This window comes from Pinus tabuliformis, chromosome 8, assembly GCF_031772625.1.
Source record: "Pinus tabuliformis cultivar Carrire ecotype Pingquan chromosome 8, CPIR1, whole genome shotgun sequence".
In the NCBI taxonomy this organism is placed as follows: Eukaryota; Viridiplantae; Streptophyta; class Pinopsida; order Pinales; family Pinaceae; genus Pinus; species Pinus tabuliformis.
Window position 1 is genome coordinate 1,537,959,079 of NC_142294.1, and position 21,995 is coordinate 1,537,981,073.

Sequence of the window (21,995 nt, forward strand, 5' to 3'; positions counted from 1 at the left end):
GCGCTTGATAGATCCGGGGTTAAGATGGATCTAGACCGGTTATATAATACTGTATAATATCTATATTCGTATCAATGTGTCTCTTCCTTATTACCTCTCTCTATCTCACCCCCAAACATACACACTCTCTCTCCATATCTATCTATCTCTCTCTCCTCCATCTTCCTCTCCATCTCTCTTCCCCTTCTCTCCCTCTCTCTCTCCCCTCCTCTCTCTCTTCCCTTCCTCTCTCCCTCACTCTTTCGCCATCTCTCCCTTTTCATTCCCTCTCTCTCGCCACCTTTCTCCCTCTATGTCTTTCTTCTTCCCTCCCTCTCCCCCTCCAACTCCATCTCTTTCTCCCTCTCTATCTTGAGTCATCTCTCTCTTCCTTCTTCTCTCTCCCTCTCCCACCTCTCTCTCTCTTTTTATATCTAACTCTATCACTATCTCCCTCCCTCTCTCCTCCTCTCTCTCCCCTCCATCTTATTGTCTCCCTCCCTCTCTTCCCCTTCTCTCCTCGTCTCTCTCCTCTCCTCTCCTCTCTCTTCCCTCCTCTCTCCCTCACTCTCTCTCAATCTCTTCCTTTTCACCCCCATCTCTCTCTCCATCTCTATCTTTCTCACTATATCCCTCCCTCTCTCCTCTCTCTTCACTCCATCTTTTTGTCTCCCTCCCTCTCTCCCCTCCATATTTTTGTCTCCCGCTCTCTCTCTTCCCCTTCTCTCCCTATCTCTCTCCTCTCCTCTCCTATTCTCTCTCTTCCCTCCTCTCCTCTCTCCGTCACTCTCTCTCCAACTCTTCCTTTTCACCCCATCCCTCTCTCTACTCTATCTCTCTATGTCTTTGTTCTCTCTTCCTCTCCAACTCCATCTATCCTTCTCACTCTCCCCCCTCCTCTCTCTCTTCCTTCCTCTCTCCCACCTCCATCCCACTGCCTCTCTCCCCATCACTCTCTCTCTCTTAAATTTGATCCCATTGTATTGTGTTTAAGAAAGTATCTAAATTAAAAAAGCTTAGTTGGTTGTAAAATATTAAATGTTCTTTCCCACGCCCCCCCTCCTCCTCTCCAACTCCATCTCTCCTTCTCTCTCCACTCCCCCACCCCTCTTCCTCTCCAACTCCATCTCTCCTTCCCCCCCCCCTTTCCTTCCTCTCTCTCCTCCCTCCCTCCCACCGTTTCTCTCCCCATCACTCTCTCTCTCTCTTAAATTTGATCTCATTGTATTGTGTTTAAGAAAGTATCTAAATTAAAAAAACTCGGTTGTAAAATATTAAACATATATTTTGGATCAATTGTGTGAAAGAAAATACAAGAATAAAAAACATAAAAGAACAATCCACTATCTTTTATCTTTCCTCCATTATTGTTAGTCACTTTCCTTGCTCTCACTACTTAGATCCTTAATTAAATTGGATCTATGTTGGTTCTTAATAGTATTATTTATATTATATAAACTTTACATCTTTATATATAAAAGTATACTCATTTTTAATTTTATTAAAAAAAATTGATTTAATTTCTATGGGAATATTTTTAATAGTCATGAGGATGGAAGATTTAGAAATATCTCAAAAGTAATTATAACCTTTATCCTTTTATGTTTAATTAAAAAATGCTATAAAATTAAATTAAAATAAAATATTTTGATTGTGAAATAAGTTATGGTTTTTGGGCATGTGGTATTGATAAGCCTTGGTATTGGCCATGGTATTGTAACAAAGCCAATTTACTTGTTAATAATATCCATAGTAAAGTGGGGGTGAATATCCATGATTAAGAATCTTGCCATATTGTTATAAAACATTTTGATTATGAAATAAGTTATGATTTTTGGGCATGTGGTATTGATAAGCCATGGCATTAACCCATGGTATTGTAACAAAGCCTATTCACAAGTTTATAATATCAATGGCAAGGTCAGGTGAATATCCATAGTTAAGAATCTTGTCATTCTGTTATAAAATATATAGTGAAATAAGTCATGTTTGGGCATGTGGTATTGATAAGCCATGGCATTGGCTCACAGTATTGTAACAAATCATATTAACTTAATAATATCTATGATAAAGTGGGGGGTGAATATCCATGGTTAAGAATCTTGTCATATTGTTATAAAATATTTTGATTGTAAAAAAAGTTATGTTTTTTGGGCATGTAGTACTGATAAGTCATGGTATTGTAACAGAAACTATTTACAAGTTAATGATATCCATGATAAAGTGGAGGGTGAATATCCATGGTTAAGAATCTTGTCATATTGTTATAAATTATTTTGATTATAAAATAAGTTATGTTTTTTGGGCATGTGGCACTGATAAGCCATGGTATTGGCTAATGGTATTGTAACAAAAACTATTTACAAGTTAATAATATCCATGATAAAGTGGAGGGTGAATATCCATGGTTAAGAATCTTGCTATATTGTTATAAATTATTTTGTTTGTAAAATAAGTTATGTTTTTTGGGCATGTGGTACTAATAAGCCATGGTATTGTAACAAAACCTATTTACAAGTTAGTAATATCTATGGTAAAAGTGAAGGCGAATATCCATGGTTAAAAATCTTGTCATATTGTTATAAAGTATTATAACAAAACCTAGTTACAAGCTAATAATATCTATGGCAAAAGTGAAGGCGAATATCCATGGTTAAAAATCTTGTGTCATATTGTTATAAAGTATTGTAACAAAACCTATTTACAAGTTAATAATATCTATGGTAAAAGTGAAGGCGAATATCCATGGTTAAAAATCTTGTCATATTGTTATAAAGTATTGTAACAAAACCTATTTACAAGTTATCCATGGTTAAAAATCTTGTCATATTGTTATAAAGTATTTTGATTGTGAAATAAGTTATGGTTTTTTGGCATGTGGTATTGATAAGCCATGGTATTGGCCCATAGTATTGTAACAAAGTATATTCACAAGTTAATAACATAATCAAAATATAAAAAATTGAATTTTATTATTTTTATTACTTTAACTTTTTATTATTAATTGAGCGAGCCAACATTTAAATGTTTACACTCATTATCATTAATCGAGTAGACATTTAAATGTTTACACTCATCTCCTATATCACTTTTAACTTTTTATTATTTTTTAATCGAGTCGACATTTAAAATAGTTTACATACTTACATTACACCTACACATCTACCCTATACTGGGTTGTAGAATGCCTCTCGGCGCAATTATTGAATATCATTGTAAAAATTGTTAGATTGCAAATTTGTGCATATTACTCATTGAATAACAAGTAGATAATTGTTCCTAGTGGATTGGAATCTGATTTCCTTCCATAAAAGTCCATAGATCTTGGGTGGGTAATTGCTGAAAAGTAGGTGTTACGACATCACTTTTCAGCCTCCTTGAGAAATGATTTAGCCAAATTTTGAGTCACATAGACTCCATAACTCAAAGGTAAGGCATTAGTCCAAGAAAATTTGATGATCACCCTCCCTTTTTTCCCTTTTTCAAAATTTCAGCCCCTACCCTAGACGTCTAGCTAGGGCTACCTACAAATTGCTACAAGGGTGACCTTGCAAATCCGTTTGGATAGGCTTCTGTGTTGGTGTCTCCTCTAGTGATCCTCCAAGTCTGGAGCAATTCCCACAATCGGTTTATGAGAAAATTCAAGCCCTAGCTACATCTTTGGAAGCCATCTTGAACTCCTATGGTTGGTGGTCTTCTAAAGGGTCATTTGCACTTAAAAGGTTGAGGAATCAATCAATCTTGATCCTTTCTTATCCTAAGCTTGACCAAGTGATCATATTGGAGGACTTCCTCCCACAATTACTCAAAACCCCAAGTCTCACTTGGATTTCTTTCTAGCTCCCTCTAATGGAGCGAAAACCCTATTTGAAGAAGAATCAGCTTGCCAAGCCCCTAGAGAGGTCTTGCCTCACCTTGGATGTCTTCATCCTAGGCATACTCATCATTATTGAATATCCTTAACCCTAGGTCTAGTTCTTCCTCTTAGGTCTTTCTTAGAGAGCTTTTCTTTTGTCAAGCCATAATTGAGCCTCTCCTTTGAATGGGCCTTGGAAATCCTATCATTATTGGTGATTTCCTTCATACTGGGACTCCTCCCATCAATGAAATTCCGTAAAGAGCAGGGAACACTGACAGAGATCATAGTGGGTCCTTGTCCCATTGTTGTCATTTGGTCTAGTAGTTGTTCCTTAGGTAACCCTCCTAGGACCCCTGCTAGATTGTGTGGCAACACCTCCTCCAAGAAAGAATGTCTACAGAAGATCATCAAGACAAGGCATCTCATCTAGGCACCCTAGCATGTTTAATGGTTATTGTTTTTTATGTTCTAACTTTGGGCATATGTCTAGGGTTGCAAATGTATGACAGGGATGATCATCCAGGACATCATCAAAACATTGGAAGCAAGTTTGTAGGATCGCAAGACAAATTTGAAAATGTCTTTGCCAACAAAAAATATAAGTCGTTTGCTCCATCATTCAAGCTTAGCATTGAATGTTACAAGCCATATCTATAAGCATAAAACTCACAATTGCAAGTACAAGATGGAATCTTCCATGAAAGACACCCCTAACACCAAGTACAAGAAGGTCTAGAGAAGAAAACAAAGGCAAGAAGATCAAATGAATGGAAAAGTCTCTTTATCATGCTTTTAGGCTTTGTAAAATTGAAAGGTCATCATGACTCTAAAATGGAAGATGTTAAGCTTAGGGATGATCCAATTGAAGAGTCGGTTCATACGATATTCTAGAGAATCCAGCTTGATGACTCCCTATCCTGTGAATGTTGAAGGGGGGAGTCTATGTAGCAATGATTGCACTTTTGAAGATTTATCCTTTGACAGGTTGACAGATGGCAAATGTGAAGAAGTCATCAGAGCAGTCATTTGCAAGGTAGGAAAATTAGTCAACGTTTTGGAGCAACAGATTTGAAAAGCAAAGTCATAGACAAAATTTCAGGACTAAGGTGGAATCAACTGTGGTAACCCATGTGAAGCATGGTATGTCAGGGGGAGAAATGAAGATAATTGGTCGGAGGGACAGAAGCAATTAATGGAAGGTCATATTTTTGCATTTATGTTAGAAGATGATATTTCATCAGGGGGAGTAACCCTTTTCCATTGATGTCAAAGGGGGGAAGAAATCGGGAAAAGAAGATCAAAGGCATGGAGTAAGGGGGAGCAATGATCGCAAGGGGAATATGTGCGCCCATCAATAACAAAGGAGGAAATTGCTTAATGGTGTTGTCATTGATGCCAACGTTGGTCCCTGAACGCTCTTAATATTTGTCTAGATTGCATTGATTAAAGCTCTAATGGTGAAGAAGCCCTGCAATTGTTGATGACTTCGAGGATGAAGATCAGTAGATTTTCTCCTAAGACCACCATCATTGGATGCTCCTCGTCATGTTGATTCCAATGGTATATGGCATGCCTCATGATTCATCTCGGATAGTGATTTATGCTTGATCAAAGGTTAAGGCCCCCCTCTTGTGGTCAAAACCCCCAAAACAAGACGATGTGGCAGCTCATCAATGGCTAGAAATTTATTCCACTCATGGGACAAGAAGGTTTCTTTTTTCATGGGAGGTCTTAATTGATGTTGGAGTATTTCTTTTATTGGAGGGGTATCCATATTTTTTAATATGGTCCCAACAAGCTTAGCTCCAAAATGAAATTGAAAAATTCAAATTTAAATTTGCTTTCCCTCCAAGTCAATTTCCCTCCAATTGATGACCCCTCACAATCAATATAAATAGAGGGCACTCTTTCTTCATTTGGAATACACTTGAGACACTTATCTCTAAGATCCTTTCTACGACCCAAAGTAGTCATGCCCAGCCAAAGGAGGTCAGGGTTTTTGGATCAATTTCTCTTGTTTTGGGTATGGTTTTCTCAGAGTTTTCTCTATTGTAACTTTGATCTGGTATCTATAACACTTTTGGCCCTCCAAGGGCTTGCATCTGAGGCCAGGGTACTAAAAGACCGAGTTGTCAAAGTTTCGTCAGGCCCTTCTGTTATACCTTTCGTATAGTAGGCATAGTGAAAGGTTGTTCTACACATAAAATGATTTGTAAATGATAGAGGAAGTAATTAGAGAACAGGCATACCCCTGTGCGTATGTATCACAGTAATCATGATCGTATGGTTGATCAATGGAACTGTATGGGTGTGTGTTTAATAGGTGAATAACATGTGCACATAATTGAGCATAATGAATTAGAAAGAACATTACAAGCTTTGTATCATATGTGGCCATTGTTGTAACACAGATTGCAATTTGTGCACGTTGTGACATTTTGTGGATTAAAATGCCAACAAAAATCCCCTTTGCTATTGTTCGCTATGGTTCAATATTGTTTTATAACATTGTTGCGAAAGACGGTTCTATTGTGTTCCAGTTATGGTTGTATCGAAGTGAAGGCTCAACTATGATTTTGACCCGGCATGATCTAATTCGACTATAATTTGTAATTATATGCAACTGCCTTTGGTTCATCAAAAGTCTAGGTTATGTTTAACGAGGCATAATGTATTGATCTGGCTGAAAAGAGTTGTCGTGTGATGGATTAAAATAAGAGTTAACAAGTCTCAGCATTGAATCGACATGCCACAAATGATTGCATGGGCCACCCTATATGTGGAGCATGGACCTATTGCGTATTGGCACATACTCATTACACCATAGACACAATCTAGTGAAAGGTATATCTAACCATTATCATCGACAACATTCACATAAACACTGTGAAACCATCAACGCATTCTTGGACTAAGTGGAAGCGGTCTCGGTCATAATACTCACAACAAAATAATTTCAGTGCAAAACCATGTTTAAGTCGGTAGATAAAATCCTACACCTATGCTTATGAACCAGACACATGTAATTGATGATCAAGTGTGGATATGTGTCCCCTGTGCGAATGAAAAAGGAATGAAGTGACCAGAACTATGAATTTGAGACTTGTGCGCAAAGAGCCAGAGCGATGAAGTAAGACCAAGGATCAACAATGAAGCACATGGTCTAGTAGCTTGTGCACACACCGTCGTTGTATGATGCGATGGCAGAAGTTAGAGAGTGTACATTGTGCATGTTGTGCAATATGAGCTAAACAAAGAATGTATCCCCTGTAGCAGAGTGAGATGGCTATGACATAAATAAATCACAAGATTGTTTGAGTGTGAATTGCAAAACAAAGTATGCAGAGATCAGACTATAGGAAATGGTGCACTTTGCACTCTTGGTTTGACAGAGATAGAACTCGGATCACTGTGCTAATGTTGTGTTGAAGAGACATCATCTTCAAGATTTAAGTTGTTGTCTAATCCAATGTAAAGCCATATGGAGTGTGTATGGTAATATTGTTGTGCTAATAAGTATAACAGAGTTTGCTCGTTGGTATGCTAAATAGAGTTTGCAATCTTGTAGCACTTGAAGCTATTAGTGCTAATATATGTATGGCAGAGCAAAAGTAGTTGATACATGATTATTATAGTGTGAACAGAGGTTAGTTCACAAGGTCAACATGTTGGCAGGATGTGATAGAGAAGTTTATATGTCGCCTATGATATGGATGTCCAAGTGTTGTTGGAGAAAAGGCAAATCATTGGGTGCAGTGCTAACAGAGTTTACAGGAAATACATGCCATGTTTTGTATTGTCAGTACTATTGCAATTTGTTGATTGGTTGTAATGTCATCAGACAAAGGACCTATATGCATCACCATAAGTTTTATCTTGTCCCTAAAGTAGAATATATATTCATGAGATCGTGATGTTGAAAAGTACTTCTGAATGCATATTTGATCAAATTGGTCTAATGATATGTTGCCATTGCTAGGGTTTGTATACAATAGGGAGTCTTCAGTCGGATATGTTGCTAATAATTATGATAGTAGGAACACAATTAATGTGGGCATGCCAAGATGTGTTGAGCAGATTGTCAAAGGTTGAACGCTGAGTGATTATGGCCAACAAGAGGATGTGTTGCAGTGAATTATGAGTAGAGAAGCAAAGTGGATCCAGTGTTTAACCGTGTTGATTTGAGGCTTGTATTTTAGGGAAGTGTTTGGTATGATGTTGTTCCTATGCAAAGAAGTATTTGTTGAAGCAACTAGGGTTTGATTTTTTAGTAGAAGTTGTTTTTGTTCACAACATAATGTGAGTATTATAGATAGATAAAGACAGCAAATTGTTTTGACAGCACTTATTTTATTGAGCACAAGTGGATCCAATCTGAAAATTGTGAAACATGGTCCAATGTGAACTGTGGTAAATTTGTTAAGTTATGGTATGTTCTATGCTTATAACAGTTTACTTCTTTTTCTTATTATATTCCACCGATTAGCAATCACATGTACATAAAGTAAAGTGCAGATAGAACATTAAACGATCGATAGAAAACAAGCCAAGACAAGAGACACAAGATGTGGCGGCTAGCCAGGGACAAACCCCACAATGTGTGGGGAAACCCTTTGATCAAATCTTCTTTTATCTTCAATAATTCAGCAGAGAGAAATAGTACAATAAATCTGATTCATATCAGCAGTAGCAAACCCTAGATCAGTAGCATCAGCATTAGCGGCTTCATTATCAAACTAGGGCAGACCATATCTCACAAACCGACAGTTGGCTTGACTTCATTCCACCACCAAAAGTTTCGGCTTCCAGAGGAGGTTCAGATGAACTTACAGCGCAGTTCAGATGAGGAGATCTTCTAGGCCACGCAAGTCAATCTTTGCTTCTGCAGTTGCAGCTTCAGTTTCAGCAGTTTCCGGCTTCAAACTAGGGCAGTCGATATCTTGCAAACCGTTCGTCGGATTGACTTCATTCCACCACCAAAAGTTGCGGCTTTCAGAGGAGGTTCAGATGAACCTACAGCGCAGTTCCAAAGAGGAGATCTTCTAGGCCACGCAAGTCCATTTTTACTTCTGCAGTTGCAGCTTCAAATTCAACAGCTTTCGGCTTCACATGTGTGAGAGAGAGAGACCCATTTCAGCGCAGTAGAGAAGAGACTCATATCTGCGCAGTAGAGAGAGAGATGTGATGAGATGAGTGAGTTTAAATGAGGAAAAGTCCTCTTATATTTATACACAACGTTGGTGGGTGAATAGATGCGACTGTTGGGCTTCTGAGCCTAGATGAGTTGTAGGTCGGCTTGATAATAATTCCATAATCAAAATAAATTCATATCTCCATGAATACTTATCGGAATTGGATGATCTTTATATCAATCCTACACCTCTCGACGAGAGGAATCTAATAAAAATATTATTAGCCATGAATAAGATGACCCACATGAAGTTTTGCCCTGGTTGCCAATTTTAACACTCCCTCTCAACCATGGAGAACTTCATCTGCAATCTGTCTATCGGTCATTACTATTCATCCATCAAATGCACTGCCTTGTACAGCCTGACCCTTGCCCTGCTCTGCTCTATTTTGCCTGTTCTGCTTTGTCTTGTTCTGCCCTGCACTGATCTGTACTGTTTTGTTCTGTTCTGCTCTGCTCTTGCATTGTTCTGTTCTACTCTGCTTTTGTCCGAATTATGAAGAAGAAGAAATGATCGAGGATGTATCATACTGACTCAAAGTCAATCTCAGAGTATGTACCATTGGTCCCAGACCAGTCTCAACCAACCCAAAGTCAGCGTCATAGTGAGTACAACTCCAATGGTCCCAGACCAATATCATCCTCCACTGACTCAAAGTCAGTCTCAGAGTATGTACCACTGATCCCAGACCAGTATCATTGATCCCAGATCAATGGAGGTCATCCTAGCGTAGGGAGTACGGTAGATACAATGATGCGTCCATCGGTACTACTATGGTCCCTAACTTCATTTCCCTACTCATTGATCAGATGAGAGGTACTTCCCATGAGTCCCAGACTGCATGGGTAGGATGCCTCGACAGGAGAACTAATCAATCCTGTCCTCACAGGAGAACACATCAATCCTACTACAATTGCCATGGAGAACACATCAATCCTGCTACAATTTCCATGGAGAACACATCAATCCAAGCCTCACAGGAGAACACATCAATCCAAGCCTCACAGGAGAACACATCAATCCTGCTACAATCGTCGTGGAGAACACATCAATCCAGGCTGCCATGGAGAACACATCAATCCAGGCCTCACAGGAGAACTAATCATCCTGCTACACAGGAGAGCGAATCATCCTGTTCCACAAGAGAGCGAATCATCTTGTCCCACAAGAGAGTGAATCATCTTGTTCCAGTGTGCACCACCAGGGGAGGGTGAGTCACCCTGTGGTCATATGATGCTCCAGTAGGAACCGCAAGCCCTTAGAGCTCCCAGAGCTCAATGTATGCAACATGCAGGACCCTTGTACAAAGGTTTCTTGCCAACTCCAAGTCGTTTTGGAAAATCACAGATTAGATCTTTCCTCGGGGCTTTGACAAGGTGTATCAACCTATACATCATCTTAATGTGATGGAGCTTCCTTGCTCATCAACTTACCATATCCCAGATGATGTCTATCTGCTAGAGCAATTGACGAATACGGGATTCCTCAATAATCGAATCCCACCTCTGGTTGTTACAGAGAATCACAGTGGTATCCAATGTAAATCCAAACAGCTCACTGAAGAGCTTTCGCAACCAGACTGCCTCACACGAGGTTATGCTAGCAACAATATATCCTGCTTCGGCGGTGCTCAAAGCTACCGACTTCTGCTTCCTGCTCATCCAGGATATCGAAGAAGATCCCAAGGTGAAACAGTACCCGGAAGTGCTCTTACGGTCCACCACACTGCCTGCCCAATCAACATCAGTATATCCAAGTAGTCTCACATCTCCGGCAGTGTATCTTAATCCATGAGAGATTGTGTCCTGAAGACATCTTAGAAGATTCTTGGCATCAATCCAGTGAGGCTCAACCAAATATGAGCTCACAATGCTAACTGCAAAATATATGTTCGGACGGAGGTTCACCAAGAACATCAATGCGAATGAGTTTTTTGAAACTCAGAGGCATTTCCCAAGTCTGGTCCGACATCACTACCATATAACTTCTAAAAGTTAAGATCCTCGAGGTAGTCACAGGCTTGCAGTCCATCATACCGAATCTTTCCAATATATTTACCACATATTTTCCTTGAGATAGGAAAATTTCCCTTGGCTTCTGCCACACTTCAAGTCCTTGGTCCTTCATTTCAAATTCAAAAGCCATCTCCCTCTAACATTTGTGAATGAGAGGGTTTGCACCTGTTAGAAAGAGGTCATCCACATACAATACCAGTATGAGAGGCTTGTCATCTTCAACCTTAAAGTAAAGGTTAGGATCGGCTTCACTCCTAATGAATCCCAGCTTCATCAAGTAGCTATCGATCCTCTCATACCATGCTCGGGGTGCTTGCTTCAGCCCATAGAGAGCTTTCTTCAACCTGCATACATGAGATTTTCGATCATAAATCTCAAATCCTTTGGGTTGCTCCACGTAGACCTCTTCTTTGATCGAGCCATGCAAGAACGCAGTCTTGACATCCATCTGATGTAGGTTCCATCCTTGTGAAGCGGCAAGGGCTATGATCGAGCGGATAGTCGTATATCTGGCAACAGGTGCAAATATCTCATCATAGTCTATACCTCCCTTTTGGGAGAAACCTCGAGCAACAAAACGAGCCTTATACTTTTCCGTGCTTCCATCTGCTGCATGCTTTATCTTGTAAAGCCATTTGGAAGTAACAACAGTCTTGTCCTGGGGTCTGGGAACTACTTCCCAAACATCATTCTTTATGATAGACTCATATTCTTCGGTCATAGCATCCTTCCATACTTGATGCTTGACAGCATCTAAGAATGACGAAGGCTCATTTTGTATGATCGTGCTCATGATGGTCAGGTATCCTTGATACCTATTAGGTTTCTTACTTTCACGAAAGGTTCCTCGGGGTGCAGCATGTCCTTCAGCATCATCAAGTAACCCCTTAAGCCATGAAGGCCTCTTCCTAGAAGAGGAAGGCTCATATGGAGGAGGATCAATCGGATCCATGGGTTCTTCTACATCAAGCATTAATTCATCATCCTTTTCTTTCGGTTCCCTGGTGTCGGCTTCTTGAGAGCTCCTCAAAGTCGGAAGATTGATCACCTTGCTGAGAGCCATATCTTCGTCAAAGGTGACATCATGACTAATTATGACTTCCCTTTGACCGGCTACATAGATTCTATAGCCTTTAGTATTTTCACCATAGCCCACGAAAATTCCCTTCTTTCCAGATGCTCCCAATTTATTTCTTTTCTCTTTCGGCACATGAAAGTATACAGGGCTTCCAAAAATTTTAAAATGAGAAACATCAGGTTTCTTACCGGTGAATTTTTCTTCAGGAGTCTAGGAACCCAATGCTTGATGAGGGCATCAATTTTGTACATATACGACGGTGATTGTAGTTTCAGCCCATAGAAACTTTGGAAGTCTTTGATCATGTAGCATGGCCCGGACAGCTTCCATCATCGTGTGGTTCTTCCTTCCCACCACACCATTCTACTCAGTAGTATGTGGTGTAGTAGTCTCCCTCTTAATGCCAACCTCAGGTATGCCTGAGTAAACCAATTGTAATATATCGGAGGTAAGATATGGTATGTTCTATGCTTATAACAGTTTACTTCTTTTTCTTATTATATTCCACCGATTAGCAATCACATGTACATAAAGTAAAGCGCAGATAGAACATTAAACGATCGATAGAAAACAAGCCAAGACAAGAGACACAAGATGTGGCGGCTAGCCAGGGACAAACCCCACAATGTGTGGGGAAACCCTTTGATCAAATCTTCTTTTATCTTCAATAATTCAGCAGAGAGAAATAGTACAATAAATCTGATTCATATCAGCAGTAGCAAACCCTAGATCAGTAGCATCAGCATTAGCGGCTTCATTATCAAACTAGGGCAGACCATATCTGACAAACCGACAGTCGGATTGACTTCATTCCACCACCAAAAGTTTCAGCTTCCAGAGGAGGTTCAGATGAACCTACAGCGCAGTTCAGATGAAGAGATCTTCTAGGCCACGCAAGTCAATCTTTGCTTCTACAGTTGCAGCTTCAGTTTCAGCAGTTTCCGGCTTCAAACTGGGGCAGTCGATATCTTGCAAACCGTTCGTCGGATTGACTTCATTCCACCACCAAAAGTTGCGGCCTTCAGAGGAGGTTCAGATGAACCTACAGCGCAGTTCCAAAGAGGAGATCTTCTAGGCCACGCAAGTCCATTTTTACTTCTGCATTTGCAGCTTCAAATTCAACAGCTTCCGGCTTCACATGTGTGAGAGAGAGAGACCCATTTCAGCGCAGTAGAGAAGAGACTCATATCTGCGCAGTAGAGAGAGAGAGATGTGATGAGATGAGTGAGTCTAAATGAGGAAAAGTCCTCTTATATTTATACACAACGTTGGTGGGTGAATAGATGCGACTGTTGAGCTTCTGAGCCTACATGAGTTGTAGGTCGGCTTGATAATAATTCCATAATCAAAATAAATTCATATCTCCATGAATACTTATCGGAATTGGATGATCTTTATATCAATCCTACACCTCTCGACGAGAGGAATCTAATAAAAATATTATTAGCCATGAATAAGATGACCCACATGAAGTTTTGCCCTGGTTGCCAATTTTAACAAAATTGAAGGCTTGTGCCTTCCGGGCAAGTGGCATCTTGTTGAGCAAGGCGGCGGGGTGGTGTTAGGGAAGGTCGAAAGCCTACACAGGGTGTTCGAGTATCCTTTTAGTCCAAGCTAATCAAGTTAGGCCGTTGGAGCATCCTTCCAGTTGGAGCTAGTAAATTAGGGCGTTGGAGTGTCCTTCAAGTTGGAGACTGTAAACTAGGGGGTTGGAGTGTCCTTGTAGTTAGAGCTGGTAAATCAGGGTGTTGGAGCGTCCTTCAGGTTGGAGGTTGTAATCCAGGGGGTTGGAGCATCCTTCAGTTGTTGTTGAAAACCTTGGAAGTTGGAACTTCCTAATTGATGTAAATTGAAGACCTATATTAAGAAGTGTTCGGTGGTTTTTCTCCCGAAAGGGTTTCCACCTAAAAATATGTTTTGTATTATCTTGATGTCGTGCATTGTAAAATGGTGTTCTTTAGTGTTTATTCGATGTGGTGTTAATCTAATGTTAATGTGAATTTAATGCTCTGAAGATTAAAAATTAACTAATTGGAAGGAAACACTGATTCACCCCCCCTCTCAGTATTTCCAACAATTGGTATCAAAGAATTGAATTTGTAACTATGGTCAGTCTTCATAATGTACATTTGGTCACTAGATGTAATTGTATTTGTAAAGCATATTTAAAAATGCTTGAGTCAAAGGAAAATTTATTTTGAGTTAAAGACGCATTGCGACTTTTAAAGATGAAAATTTTAAGTTTTTGAAATGTAAATTTTGGCTTCAAAGGTGACAAGTCGACTTCCCTCCAAGTTAACTCCACCCTGGCCAAGAGACACATTCATTCACCCAAGATAGACTACTATGTAAAGGCAACTCGACCTCCTCCATTTGGGCATCTGCATTCTCTCACACAAGACAGTTTTTGGGCAAGCAAGTGAATGAAAAAAACTACGAAGGAGGAGGCCGAAATATTTATTTTCCCTCTCTTGCAACTCGAATATGTGGATTTGTCTCTCTCAGTGGTTCGCATTTTTCTGGGGCGACTGTTGCAAGGGGGCGAAATTTCTGGGTTACTAAGGCCACTGTTGTAGCGCAGAAATTTTTGGGCCAACTAGCTATTTCAGGGGGGGCCAAAATTTTTGGGTCAGACAGGTAGAGTTAACTTGTAGGATCAAATTGGGTAGCTTGATTTGGAGGAGAAGACCAAGTTTGACCATAGGTCTAGGTGTGTCTCTCATTGAATAAGAAAAATTTCTCTATTGAAAAGGTTGTTGGGTTTTTCACCATTGTGGGTTTTCCCAAGGTGAATCTTGTCTTCTTTTGTGTGTTGTGATCTCCATTGTTCTACTGTTCTTTATGGTTGAATTTCTGAAACATAATTGTTGAATGATATACTGGAATAAATTAAAATAAGATCTACATCAAAAGTAATTATCAAAATTTTAGAAATATTGTGCTAACCCTAATTTCACTAAGAAAAATCAACATGGAGTAGGTTCCTTAAGTTGCATCTTAACAGCTAGAAGGCAGATCTCAAAGCGCAGAGATGGGAAATGCAAAGAAGCAAGCTGCCAAATGTTCAAAGGAATCAAAGGAAGTCTCCAGTGTTGCAATTAATGAAGTGAATAAAGTTGGACCACCAGCTCCTAAATTCGATGAAGCCAAATATGAAATATGGGAATCTAGAATGAAAGTCCATCTGCAAGCTCAATCATATGATGTATGGCGATCTGTTGTTTCTAGAGATACATCTACCAACAAATCTAGAAGGTACAATACAAAAGCCATGAATGTCATTTTTAGTGCTATGCCAGACCCTTGTAAAAGCCCAAGTTGATCAATGTTCATCAGCCAAAGTCTTTGGAAGAAGCTCCATGATCTCTTCTCAAAGAAGCATGCATGTCAAGATGAAAATGATGATGATGACTGTGAATCAAATGAAGCAGGTGAGGAAGGAGGGGTAGTAGATTTGAAGCAAAAATGATCAACGCCTTATATGGTCTTTAACAAAGCAAGAAAGAGAAAATAGGTAGTCGAAGAAGTTTCCCTTCGAAGACTTCAAATGCAGGAAGCTGAAAAGAAAGAGAAAAACTTGACAAGTCAGTTAGAGAAATCTGTAGCAGAAGTCAGTCAAAAGCAAAAGGAACTTGATGCATCTCTACCAAAAATAAACAGGCTCAAGGAATGGCAAAAGGAACATTTGCAGGACAATGAAAGGAAGGATCTTATAATTGATGAAAAGAACCAAGAAATTGCTCAAATGAAGATGAAGGCAAAAGAAGTAGGTGAAGCTCCATGCGACGAAGGCACAAGCACCAAGTCCCCGAAAAGCAAGATTGGCGAGAAGCTTGATAACAGGATCCCTCAAAGGCCAAACCGAAATGAAGGACAGAAGAAGGTTAAAAATGTTGCAGCTCCAAGACGCAACGATCAACAAAAGGTTGTACCTCCTCCAGGAAAGAATGTCTACAGAAGATCATCAAGACAAGACCTCTCATCCAGGTACCCTAAAATGTCTCATAATTATTATTTTTCATGTTCTAACTTCGAGCATAGGGCTAGGGATTGCAAAATGTATGATAGGGATGATCATCAAGGACATTATCAAAACACTAGAAGCAAGTTTGCAGTATCAAAAGACATATTTCAAAATGACTTTGCCAACAGAAAATATATGTCATTTGCTCCATCATTCAAGCCTAACATTGATTGTAACAAATGCCATAACTATGGGTATATAGCTCGCGATTGCAGGTACGAGATGGAATCTTTCATGAAAGACAACCCTAACACCAGGTACAGGAAGGTCTGGAGAAGAAAACAAAAGCAAGAAGATCAAGTGAATGGAAAAGTCTCTACAATCATGCTTTCAGGTTTTGTAAAATCGAAAGGTCATGATGACTCTAAAATGGAAGATTTCAAGGTTCAGGATGATTCGACCGAAGCGTCAGTTCATACGATATTCTGAAGAATCCAGTTTAATGACTCCCTATCTTATGAATGTTGAAGAGGGGGAGTCTATGTAGTAGTGGTTGCACTTTTGAAGATCTATCCTTTGACAAGTTGACAAATGGAAAATGTGAAGGAGTCGTCAGAGCAATAATCAACATGGGGCCAAATTAGTCAGCTTTGTGGAGCAACAGGTTTGAAAAACAAACTCATGGACAAAATTTCAAAAGGAGTCAGGTGGAATCAGTTGTGGCAAACCATGTGAAGCATAGTATGTCATGGAGAGAAAGGAAGATAATTGGTCAAGGGGAGAGAAGCATTTAAAGGAAGACAGACTTTTTGTAGGAAGTTAGAAGAAGATATTTCATCAAGGGGAGTAACACTTTGCCATTGATGTCAAAGGGGGAGAGAAATCAGGAAAAGAAGATCAAAGGCATGGAGTCAGGGGACACAGTGATAGCAGGGGGGTATGTGTGCCCATCAATGACAAAGGGGGAGATTTTCCAGGTGCTACTAGCCCTCCTATGTCTCTATTAGTTTTTGTAGCATCGGATGGTGTTATAGTCTCAAACTTTGTGGAGAGGCTAAAACACATGAGTTTCCAAAACCTAGAAATCCTTTCTAGAAATTCCACCTAGAGATAGCTCAATTAAATTAATTGACAATCATTTAAATTTTTCCTAAGTCTATCTTAGGAAAACTGGTTAATTAATAGTAATTGATTAAGAAAGGTGAGAATTCCCTAGAAACTCACACGAATCGACTTGGAGATGATCTCAGCCATCGATTAAGTTCTAATCTTGGTCGTTGAAGACTCAACTAGAGATTATAAGAGGAGGTCGACATGTAGATGGAAAAACACTAGGTGAGCGAGTTTCCCTTGGCAGATCAATTTTCCAAAGAGCATCATTCAGCAGAAAGGGTTCAAGCCAGAGAGGGGGCGCAAAGATAGAGAGGGGTAGAGACAGTGAGTCCGGAGGAAGTTTTCTAGTTCCAGAGAGGCAACAGTAAGAGACAAAGGTATTCCACTCTGAAGCTATGTAGGGCATGCATAGAAGCTTCAGCAGAGCAATTTGATTTGGATGGAGAGGGAGTCGATTCAACTTCCAAAGGTCAGGAAAGTCACTTCCAGCGATAGAGATAGGCAAGATGGCTTGATCAAAGGTAGAACAGAGCCACACATGTGAGTGTCTACGTAGCATTGACGCAAAAGGGCCTGCAAAGGGGTTGGACAGCCAGTTTTCTAAGAGGGCCAAGTGTCGGGATTGTTGGTGGAGAGAAATTTTCGCCCTAAATATTTTTTTCAGATTTTGTTGATTGGATCGCCAGCGGGGCATCCAAAATTGTACTTTGAATTTCTCACTGCTGCATAATAATAAAAACCCTCAACTACTGCACCGATTTTCCCACATTGGGTTTTTCTGGGGACAATTGTCCAAAAATAATTGTCTCATTTTTATTTGTGCACTAGCTCATTTTTATGTGTGCACTAGCATTTCTCAGTTTCCAACATTTTATTTTCCGCAACATTTTTTATGGTGAAAATTGCAGTTGTTATTTTATTCGTTATTTGTCGTAGCAAATAAACTGCATAATTAAATTCACAATTAAAAGAATAATTTCCAATTGTTGCTATAGAGTTAAAATTCTCACAGTCTTAGAAGGTGAAATCATCCTCATTTGGGTTTTGGATCAACTGCCATCTCTCAAAGATTGTTAAGGTCGGCCTAGGGGCATGCTGGTCCAGGTGCATCATCCTGAAGAATCATAAAATATAGTGCAAAGTGGAAAAATGTCCTGGGTGCAAAAGGTGTGTGTTACTACATCTCGGGGACCCCACAAATCTCAACGCTTCACCTGTGGGTATCAATATACTTCCCAAATGGCTAGGATACCTGTGGGTAAGGTCCCCAAGAACTAGGCTGCAGAACCCCCTGACAATTACAATTGAGTCTAGTGAAAGCAACCAATCATCAAGGACAATAATCATTTTTGCATCTAAGTGAACCAAGATTGAATGTAAAGGGTTATTTAATACTTAAAATAAGACGTCCCTTCCAAAATTGGGGCCTTGAACTCACAATGGTGTTTCCTCCCTAGGTAGGAGTGGCTAAAGTGTTGACTTTTGTGTACCTTGCAAGGTACTCCAAGCCCTAGTGTCCGAGGGTTGGAGGTCAAAGTGCCACAAGTAGGCTTGTGGGCTTGAAACCCAAGCTTGGGGGTTTTGCACACAATCGTGTTTAGGGCAATTCCGAAGGCACATTTCTACATGTGATGGCATGAGACGATAGAGGGCGGAAAGGAGAATCCAATGCTTCAAGAATCGTCAAATTCCTGAGTTATAGAAGTAGAGAAATGAATTTTTGAAGTTGACAAGTAATTATTGGTTTTCAAGTCATGTAAGCTTGAAGTAAAATTTGACCAATAGATGTGTCTCTTCACAAATTCGTGGAGCCCCTCATTTGGCTATAAAAAGAGGGTGAATTGATGTGTTTTAGTCATCCATTGGTGCAACGTCTCTCCTAGAGAAAGGAGCTCAGAAATTACCCTAGCCGCAGCAAAGGAGGAGTTCTGGACAGCATAGAAGAAAGGGATTTGAAGTCTACAACAGGAGGCCAAGTGGTTGAGGCAAGTGCGGATTGTCTTTGGGTTGGAATAGTGATGAAAACAGGGCCAAGTTTGTTGTGATGAGGGCCAAGAAAGATGACTGTTAGGCTGAGTCCCTAGGGAGAAAAACGTTGATGTTTGAAGGGTGTTTGGGCATTGTTTTTGAGGGGTTGGTGCTACAAGAGGACTGTTGTGCTATGCAGTGGGCCTTAGCACACAGTCAAGAGCTGCGTAAGGGTTGTCAATGGTAGAATGCACCCTAAAAGAGGAAGCGTGGCGAAGGAGGTGCCTTCTTAAGGTATGTCACCGCCCTCAATGGACTTGTTTGTTGACTGTTAGGTGGAGTTAGGGTTGCAGCACATGCCCTAACAAGAATTGCCACAACAACGAAGTCAAACATCATTTCAACAGTGTTTTTGGAGGGATGTTGGGTCAAAAATGTTGACTAGACTTGGATCAGTTTGATGGGCAGCTTGAGGAGACCTTAGGAGTTGTTTAGAGGAGCCCACATGGACACCAAGCAGCCAAGGTGACAGCAGGGACATCAGATTGGAAGGCAAGAGGACAACAGCAAGGAGTGTTGCAAATGTCCCCTTGGATGATGAGTTGATGGTGTCCTAGGTGAAGGACATATTGATGTGCCCGGATTTGTGCAATAGATCCTCTATTGCATAACAAAGGGCAAATTGGTGGAGTCTGTGGGCAGCCATGTGTAAGGGTCACCTAAGTGTGGGGATGACCTAACTAGGTGCAGATGCTACAACGTAGACTTGGTCTCTCGTGCACTATTGGAGGGCAGCGTGAGAGAAGACCAAGTGTGGACAAGATTGGGCACTTATGGTCTACTGGAGGACAGTGTGATAGTGTCCAAGTTGGAGCCCGGTAAGTAACACCTTGATGAATAAAGGTAGTTGCCAGAGCAGCAGTTGTTGAGCTCAAGGGTTGACGAACTAGAGGAGCAGTTGTGGAGCCTGAGACTTGTGCGTGGAGAAGGACTTCTATAGTAGATGATGGGCAGTCCTCCTAGCCCGTGTTCATTGTGGAAGATGGAATTCTTGCAGTGATAGGTGGCAGCCCTCTATGCCCTATGTTGGTCTTCATCGGTGCAGCACAAGAAGACCATAGAGGGCTGAAGTCCCTGGGTAGCTAAAGAGCAGCAATGGGAAGATTGAGAATTGTTCATAAGTGGAACTATGAACAACTGGACGCGAGTCTCGATGTGTTGTGGCCTTGATGGACGAAGGCACAACTAGGGAGCAGATTCAATAGTCGAGATTTAGTGGCCAAATGGACTTGGAGCATTGATAGAGGCAAGAGTTGCAAATCAAGAGTCGAAGGACCAGGCAAGTATAAGGTACAATCGAGAGGAGCTAAGAGAACGCGCTACATCAACCAGATGGTCAGAGTATCTTGTTGAGGGCAAATTGGTTGTCAATGGACTGACACCAAGCCCCAGTTGTACCTTGTACTAGTGGATGTATGAGGGCCATTATCCCTGGTATGGGAGCCATAGATTGTTGTATTATATGTTGTTTAATATAATGAAATTGGGTTAAAAATTGTAAAAAGTTGTCCATTTCCTATCCATGTGTGATTTACTGTTGTTTATATTTCATTGTGCAAAGTAGTATCGTTGATATTCTTGGTTTAGTATTGTCAGCGATTTTAAGATTCTATCCTAGATCCAAGATCGTGGAACTTCAACATAAAGAACAACCCTATTTGGTGTTTCCAGCCCCCAATTGGAAGTAGCATTTCCTCATTCCACCCTTCAATCGATAGCTATTAGTGAATAATGATGGTACGGATGGGAGAAGACCCTATGGTCAAAGGGACTAGCATGATGGGGATCCACATCTAAAATGTATACATCTGAGGAGAGAGCAATCGTGGATGCATGAGTTACCAACTCAACCTTTGTTTTTCCACCCCTCTTGTGCACCTTTTGCTTGATCTTTCTTTGTATTACTACTCGTAGCTCAAAGGGTTAGAGCTTGCTTTATACAATGTAAAGAAGTTGTATTACCCCCTTTATGATGAAGCAGACCATTAACAATCGAGGTTGGGACATGCAAGGGTTCCTCTTATGATGTATAGGAGCAACATGTGCTCAAAAACCGAGTGATGGCCATAATGAGTGAGGTAGAGCTCATGCTAGGCTTTTGCCCACGTGCTAATGTTTATGTATCAACCATCTTTTTGCATTTTGATATTCTTTTATTTTATTTTGTGGCTATGATATGCTCTTTCCTTTTTCTTTTAGCTACATCAACCTCCTAGGGAAAAGTTTCGAGCCCTACCCAAGTATGTGGATGTATGGGCGCTAAATCTCAAAAAACCAATGGTCAATTGAACCCAAAGAAGAGAGGTGGAATATGGGCTTGTAATGTAAGATGGAAAGTGCTAAGTATGGAATAGGGACATATAGAACATGCTATCTCAATCAAGGCCTATACCCATTGGGCCATTGGGGGAGGTCCAACTAGACTAGGATCAAAGATTAACCCCCAAATTTAAAATGAGGGAACAAGATCACGTCAAATTCCCTCTTTCTTCCAAGTCACCCTATAATCCATATCAAAAGCCCAAATACAAACAAGCATAAGCACTTGATTGCAAAATGAATTAAGTACCTTTTGATCGGAAACCCACCTTCGTCCATGTGCTCTTGCCTAATGGGTGAGAAGGTATATGATTGATGCATTTGGCAGAGATCAAATAGCACGTCATAAGCTAGTGGTGGTTGTCAGGGTCTACATGGTTGGCTAAATGGATGTGCAAAATGGGAGAAAAAATTTCTCCTATGGGGTCACCCACTTTTTTGGGTAATA

At 40.3% G+C, this 21,995-nt stretch overlaps 1 protein-coding gene across 1 annotated transcript in view; it reads right to left on the bottom strand.

Annotated features, from left to right (window-relative positions):
• Positions 1 to 21,995, bottom strand: part of LOC149241784 (hyperosmolality-gated Ca2+ permeable channel 2.3-like) — a 387,638-nt gene that overhangs the window by 338,487 nt on the left and 27,156 nt on the right.